Source organism: Mus caroli, chromosome 3 (genome assembly GCF_900094665.2).
Source record: "Mus caroli chromosome 3, CAROLI_EIJ_v1.1, whole genome shotgun sequence".
Lineage (NCBI taxonomy): Eukaryota > Metazoa > Chordata > Mammalia > Rodentia > Muridae > Mus > Mus caroli.
Genome location: NC_034572.1, coordinates 30063369 through 30071138, shown reverse-complemented (window position 1 = coordinate 30071138; position 7770 = coordinate 30063369).

Sequence of the window (7770 nt, the reverse complement as noted above, 5' to 3'; positions counted from 1 at the left end):
GGTGGGTAGGGAAGTGGGGGGCGCTATGGGGGACTTTTGGGATAGCATTGGAAATGTAATTGAGGAAAATATGTAATAAAAAATATTAAAAATTAAAAATAAATAAATAAATAAAGAGGAGACAATCTAACAATACAAATAAAACATTGGCTGCAGCAAGATGCAGACAGCTTTTGTTCTGTTAAATAAATTAATCCAGCTTTCTTCTTTTGAACATCCCAGCTATCCAGAAGAGCAGGTTCTTTGAATATGATGGCCCTATGGCCTTGAGTGTATCAGCTGGTGATCTGTCCAGCAGGTCCAGTTATTTGAGGGTCTCGAGGGGACCTTCTTCTAAGAACCAAATGGGGGGGAGGAGAGACAAGTACCAAGTGCAAGGAATGACAGGGAACCAGTCTGATTAGCATCAAGGTCGCACTGTATTTAGCAAGGCTCAAGGCTTAAATGCACAAGCAAAAGGGGAAGTATTTCTCAGTAGGAGGAGTGGGGCAGCAGAAAAAGAGGAAGTACTTCTCAGCAGGAGGGATGGGGCAGTGGAAATTTTTCTTTTGGCAACTACACGGGGAAGCAGGAACTTGGTGGTATCAGGGTACATCTTGTGATCAGGACATCCAGTGCTGACTTAGGGCTGGAACATTCTGTGGTTGTTTTCGGAGCAGTGCATTGGTGGCCCGCTTTTGACCCCCTTTTCTTCTTGGGGGGAGAGGCCCAATTCAGAGATCAGGACAATTGTGTTGTCTTAATAGCTCCCAACAAGCTGGAGAAGACCCATGCTTGGTAACGAGAGTGGTTTGAAGCACAATATGGCTAGTGTAGGTGCCTCAGAAACATCTCAAGGATTCAAGATGGCCCATCTGAAAGGGGGGAATGAAAAGGTTAGGCTGATTCTATGACAAGCTTCAGATTGGCAGTTAAGGAGACTAGGCTTAAATCTGTTTCCAAGAACTAAGCAATTCCAGGCAAGTCCAGGCCTCAGAAGCTGCCCTGCCACCTGGCCTGAGGCAAGGACAACGGGTCAGCAGCAGTTTCCAGACTTCCTCAACCAACAGTTTCCAGACCTCCCCAGCAAGTTTCCAGCCCCCACACCCTGGTAATGGAATGTCTGTAGAGATGGACCCAACAGATTAACATAGATTCACCTACCCAGGAATTCCCTGATGTGCTTTAAAACAGGCCAGCGAGCTCCCTTGGGGGTCTCTCTATCTTGGCAATGGGAGGCCTCAGCATGCTGGACTTCTGCAGAATAAAACACTCTTTGAGTTTGCATACTATTTGAGTTTAGGGTATCATTCTTCTCTAATAATGGACCCTTACAAAGGCTTCTATGACAACCTCCTCCAACCCCCAAAAGAAACAGACCATACAGGAAGATATTAAAGAGAGTCCTTAAAATTGTGATGAAGATGCTGAACTGTAGCTCTTCACAATTGATGGGGAAGGGTGGAGGGATGGCTCCGTTTTCTATTCCCTTCCTTCCTTCCTTCCTTCCTTCCTTCCTTCCTTCCTTCCTTCCTTCCTTCCTTCCTTCCTCTCTCTCTCTCTCTCCCTCTCTCTCTCTCTCTCTCTCTCTCTTCTTTCTTTCTTTCTTTCTTTCTTTCTTTCTTTCTTTCTTTCTTTCTTTCTTTCTTTCTTTCTTTCTGGTTTAGACACCAGTTTCTTTGTGTAGCCCAGGCTCTTCTGTAACTAGCTCTGTTGACCAGGCTGGCCTTGAAATTACAGAGATCTGCCAACCTCTGCTTCCTAGCACATTCCAGTGCTGGACTAAGTTTTCTTTATGGGCTGGACTATATAATCAACACAAACTGAACCCGGTATTAGTTAGTTAGTTAGTTAGCTAGTTAGTTAGCTAGCTAGTTAGGGCAGGGAGAGAGTGCAAGCATGGAGGGGTGGACCTAGAGCAAATGTGAAGTGAGTGTGATTGCTGTGCATTATATGAAATTCCAAATGATTAATAAAATATTACACTGGGAGAAAGAAGACGAGAGTTGTGTCTTTTGCACTGACAGCATTGTGTCTTAGGAGAATCAAGACAGCCTGATGACATGGGGAAACTCAGGCTCCCTCTCTTTGTGTTCATCTCATTAATAAAGGAATTAAAGGGTGGACACAAATGAAAGGTCAGGGGCAATTTTATTAGAGCTGAAAGAGAAAACGTCCTGAGCAGACAGGTTGTGAACCTCAACAGTGCCCAGAAGAGGGGAATGAAGGGCAGAAGGGGAAAATAGCATGTGGGAGTTAACATGGAGGCAGACATGTGACAGGTGACACACAAGCAGCCACTCTGGCAGGAAGAAGGGCTTTAGAGAGAGTAAGGAAGCCCAGAATGTTGGGGGGGGGGGCAAAGTGCTTAGAATTCTTTCCTAAGAGATAGTAGAAAGAAAAGGAAATGTCAGAAGTGGTTTGTTTACAGGGCTGTAAACTGCTGCTTTGGGGGCAGGGATCCTGGGAAGGACCAAGTTCAGTACCTCACTGAAGAACTAAGTATTTTGCCTAACTTTAGCTTGGCTTAGTGTGAGCTGCCTTCCTGAGGTGAGAGCTGGGGATGGGTGGAGGGATTCACCTTGCCTAAGAAGAATATTAGGTCTCCATGTAGAGCCAGAGAGTCTGTTTTCTTCAATAGGAGTTTTTTTTTTTAAATCTAGCGTTATAAAAGAGGTCTCTGTACCCTAAGAAGCCAAGAGGAAGATGAGTTTAATTTAGAAGACATAGACAGTCTTTGTTGCCAGTTGCTAAAGTATATTCCCATTATGCCTGTATTAAGAAATAAGAGCTGTGGCTCACAGTTTGGCCCTAATTGTGCTAATTTTAACACACATTATTTGGAAGATATTAACAGCTAAGTTGGTGTTTATATCTGTAGTGATTACTCTCCTGTAATAGGCCAGTAATTGATTCTACTCCTTGTCTTTTTTTTTTTTTTTCAGTCAGTTGCATAATCTCAGGGAATGGAACTGTGTTTGCCAGCAAAGTGCTCTCAGGACAAATTGCACTTGATTCTTGCACCATTTTGGATACAGAGAAAGCAATCTGCCAATGGGCAGAGGCCTTACACCAGGGCTCTCAACCTTCCTAATGCTGCCACATTTAATACAGTTCCTCATGCTGTGGTGACCCCAGCCACAAAGTTATTTTCTTTGCTACTTCATAATGGTAATTTTGTTACTGTTATGAATTATCATGTAAATATCTGTGTTTCCTGATGGTCTTAGGTCACCCCTGTTGAAAGGGTTGTTTGAACCCCAAAGGGGTTACAATACACAGATTGCCTTAGACTCTCTACTGACCTGACTCAGTGAAGTGATGAGTTATTGTCTTTCAGCATTCCTCAGGTCTACTGTGTCAATGGTACCTTCCCCTCCGACATGCTTTCTGAGTCCCCACTGTCTGTGAGGTGCAATATTCTGAATGTGGTTCATAAGGCTCTCTGCTCACCATGCCAGCACAGACTTCTTTGGGGGACTTCATTGTGCCCAGACTCACCTCCCACACCTAGCCTTGGACCTTCAAGCTGAGCATCAACTGCCCATTCTCTACTTTTTTTTTTGTGCCTCTTTTCTTTCCCCAGACCCTCCATGGGGGTTTCTCTTGACACCATTTGTTCCCCTTAATTCGTAATACTTATGACATATATACACACACATATATTTACTCAGATATGTGCACTTTGCTCGTGGAAATGGAGTGCATTTCTTTCTTTTCCTACTCATTATTTCACATAATAACTCCAAAGAAGTAACTGTGAGTGAAGTTTGCTTCTCTGTGCAACCATACCTAGTACATCAGGACTAGACTTTCAGTGAATGAATCAAAGATGGGGTTATGTAGTTTTGTGTTGCCTTTCTTGGCTCCCTCCCCTGTGATATTTGCTGAAGGAGGTCAGGCCAGATGCAGGTATCGTGGCGAGGACAGGCAGAGATGGTGACAGGGTGAGGTGGGACATCTCATGGGTGAGAGTAGACAATGGCCAAAGAGAGCCTTTAGCAGCTCTAAAAGTATTTGGAACAGACAGCCTTCCCAGGATGGATTTCCTGTCAGGTGATTGACAGGCCCATTTGAAGGACCTCTTACAGAATGGACAACAGGATGCCATTGTTCCTCATCACAAAGTTTCCTGCTAGATAGTAATCTTATCAGGTTCAGGGCTCCTGGAGTCAGGTCTAGATAGTTATCAATGGATGACCTTCTGGACCGTTCAGGATGGCATATCTCTTCCCAGGGCCAGAGATGTGACTCAGGTCCCATTCCCTTGACCAGTAATTAGAATTTTAAGTGCCAAACCTGAGTTTTACAGGCTGCTAACTATGAGGGAGGACTATATCCCAGTGTCCTCTAATCAATCCTACGAATGTCTGTTTAGTTGTCTAACAGCAGTAAATTCATGATCGTGGAACATTCAGGGTCATGTTCAGATGTTCTTGCTTCGTCTAATTTGGGAGTCCTATGTTGGGACTCACACACAAACATATGTATTTAGCATTTTACTGTGACTTGTTGGATCAGCTTGGATGAGTATTGCTACCTGTCTTAGTCAGGGTTTCTATTCCTGCACAAACATCATGACCAAGAAGCAAGTTGGGGAGGAAAGGGTTTATTCAGCTTACACTTCCATATTGCTGTTAATCACCAAAGGATGTCAGGACTGGAACTCAAGCAGGTCAGGAAGCAGAAGCTGATGTAGAAGCCATGGAGGGATGTTCCTTACTGGCTTGCCTCCCCTGGCTTGCTCAACCTGCTCTCATATAGAACCAAGACTACCAGCCCAGAGATGGCACCACCCACAAGGGGCCCTCCCCCCTTGATCACTAACTGAGAAAATGCCTTACAGCTGGATCTCATGGAGGCATCTCCCCAACTGAAGCTCCTTTCTCTGTGATAACTCCAGCTGTGTCAAGTTGACACAAAACTAGCCAGTACACCACCACTCACTTAATTGTAACAGAACTGAATGTTTTGCTGTGTTTGAGCACTTAGCATTCGCATGAACATACACACACACACACACACACACACACACACACACATACACACAGAGGCTGTAAATGGCATGAACAGCAAGCTATCATTTGTGATGGGCTCTAGTCATTTTGAATTTCTAGCAAACATCAGTCAACTTCACCACTCAGAACTAGAAGAACGTAAAGTGGAACAACACTTTGTGTATGATTGCCCAATTCTTTTTGGTACGACATGTTTCCACTGGGCATGTCCCCAAAAGGTCCCTTGCTTCTAGATAGTTATCAGTGAATGACCTGGGTGGGATGGGTTTCCAGTGGATATCACACACACACACACACACACACACACACACACACACACACACAGAGAGAGAGAGAGAGAGAGAGAGAGAGAGAGAGCACCTCTTTCTTCCTGGTTCTTACATTTATCTTTGAACTCGTGTTTGTTAAGTTAAATATGATGGGGTGATGGAACTTGGACTTGCACATAGGAAATGTGCATGCTACCTACAGTGTCTCCTCTCCCCACTTTCAAGAAGGATTTCTGAGGCTCTTGAAGGACTGACATCTTGGGGGAATCCCTTGTGTGAAGGGGCTCAGTGAGACAGAAAGCAAATCCAAAATATCAAATAAAGGTCTTGTCCTTTGGTGAACCACACAACCAAAGCACTCCCAGAGGTCCATTCCTCACCTGTATGCAGTCAGGCTGAGGGGATAGCAGGAAGAAAAGGAAAAGATGGGGTGGCCCGAGGCCCCTTTCCTCCATGTCGGTCCTTGCTCATCAGCTGGCCATAGGAAGTAGCAGAATGTGCGCACACGACAAAGCAATCTGAGGAACTGGAGCCAGTTTCTGTTCTAGTCCATGTATGAGCTTCAAAAGCCAAACTGTGCCTTGACAATGACACCGTAGTAAGTTCAATGTCATTTAATGAAACTCATTTTGCACAAACAAATATGAATGGCAATCCTTATCGTTTGAATTTTGTTCTCAATGTATAAAGAATTTGAGTGAGTGTGTGTGTGTGTGTGTGCATGCATGTAGAGTAAGTCAGCGATGACCTCAGGTGTCATTCCATAGGTACCATACACCTTGATTTGAAACATGGTCTCTCACTGGCCTAAAAGTTGCTAGTGAGGCTGGGTGGGCTGGCCTGAGAGATCCCCACTCTCCACTCCTCCTCTGGCACCTGGACTGCAAGTGCATGCCCACACCTTGCTTTTAATGTGAGTTCTGGGCATTCAATTCAAGACTTTTTCGTGGATGGCAAGCACTGTACTGACAAGCCATCTCCCTGGCACTATAAAGATGTTAAATAACAAATACAAGTCTCTCTAGCAAGTCAAAAGGAACCACGGTGGTGGTGGTGGTGGCAGGAGTGGGGGGGATGCTTTTTTTCTTCTTCTTCTTTTGTTTTTTAAACACTTTGATCTGCACATTTTTCTTCATTTTTTTTAATCAAGGGAATCTACATTTCCTTTCCCCCTGGAAGAGTGCTGCTTACCCTAGACTCTGCCAGAACCTCTCTGCTTGGATCCATGGGAATGGTGGAATCTCAGATAAATCCTCCTGCCCAGGCTCTTTGCCCTATAGAGAAGCCCTGGTTAGGGCCTTGAATGCTGAGCTGGTATGGAGGAGCCTCGCTGAGCTTGGGACTCCAGGTGTACCCAGTGCAGTGGTTTCATACCCCTAAACAACATGCTGGCTGTAGGTACGCTACCAGCCATTGTATTCATGCCTCGCATGAGATTACCAACACCTTGGAAACTGCTTAATGATACATAAAATTCTATTTATCCTGTGTGGAATGGCACTGGGCAAGTGGGTATTGCTTATAGATGTATAAATATTGTGCATATTAGCATGAAGAATCACTTACAAGTCAATAAGCTTTCTAACTATAGAAGAAGAACAAAAGAGAGGGAAACCACAGAGAAACAAATAATTTCATAGGATTTTGTTCATTATTTCTTAACCTTGGAAAATCGAAAATATTTCTATAAAAGGGAAACTTTAATTTTACTTTGAAGGTAATACAAAGGCAACGTTAAATTAGTTTTCCACTTTATCATTTAGCCTTGAAGGAGAAAAAATAAGAAAGAAAGGAAGCTGTCTTTGCTTTTACAGTAGAGTCCTGTATGTGTGTAAGTATGCTAGTATCCTGCGAAGTGTGGGGGCTGAGAATCAAAGCCACATTGGTGTCCCCTTAGGTCTCAGCTTTTGTCACTCAGCTCCCCACACCTGTTTCCTTCTGACTTAACGGTTGTCGTTCATGCCATAGCCTTATGAATATATGGACAGGGGCTCCAATCTGTGGCCCTCATGTCTTAGCTCTGGGTTCACACTGTGGGGCAAACCTTTTGTTTCTGTTCCAGTTCCAGGAGCCAGAGTGTTGTTGTTTGCCTGTTAACATTCTGTTCATGTGACTATGACAGAATGCTTCACAGAAATGCACGTAGAGATTCTAGAATCGGAAGAAGTTGAGTTGAGTCTACGTATGTAACTACGTATGATTTTGCATGTACTTATTTTCTACTCCCGTGTGCTTATGTGTGAGCACGTGCTGCAGTGTACATGTGGAGGGCAGAGGACAATGGGGAGGACTCAGTTTGCACAGTAGCCGATTGTCATAGTTCCTGAAGGTTAGCTGTTCTGTACCAGTATGTTGTAACCTTATTTTTAATTGACATTTAGATTTCTTCTGGGGGGCAGTGTTTGAGGGTTTCTCTGTGTAGCTCTGGCTGTCCTGGAACTCACTCTGTAGACCAGGCTGGCCTCGAACTCAGAAATCCGCCTGCCTCTGCCTCCCGAGTGCTG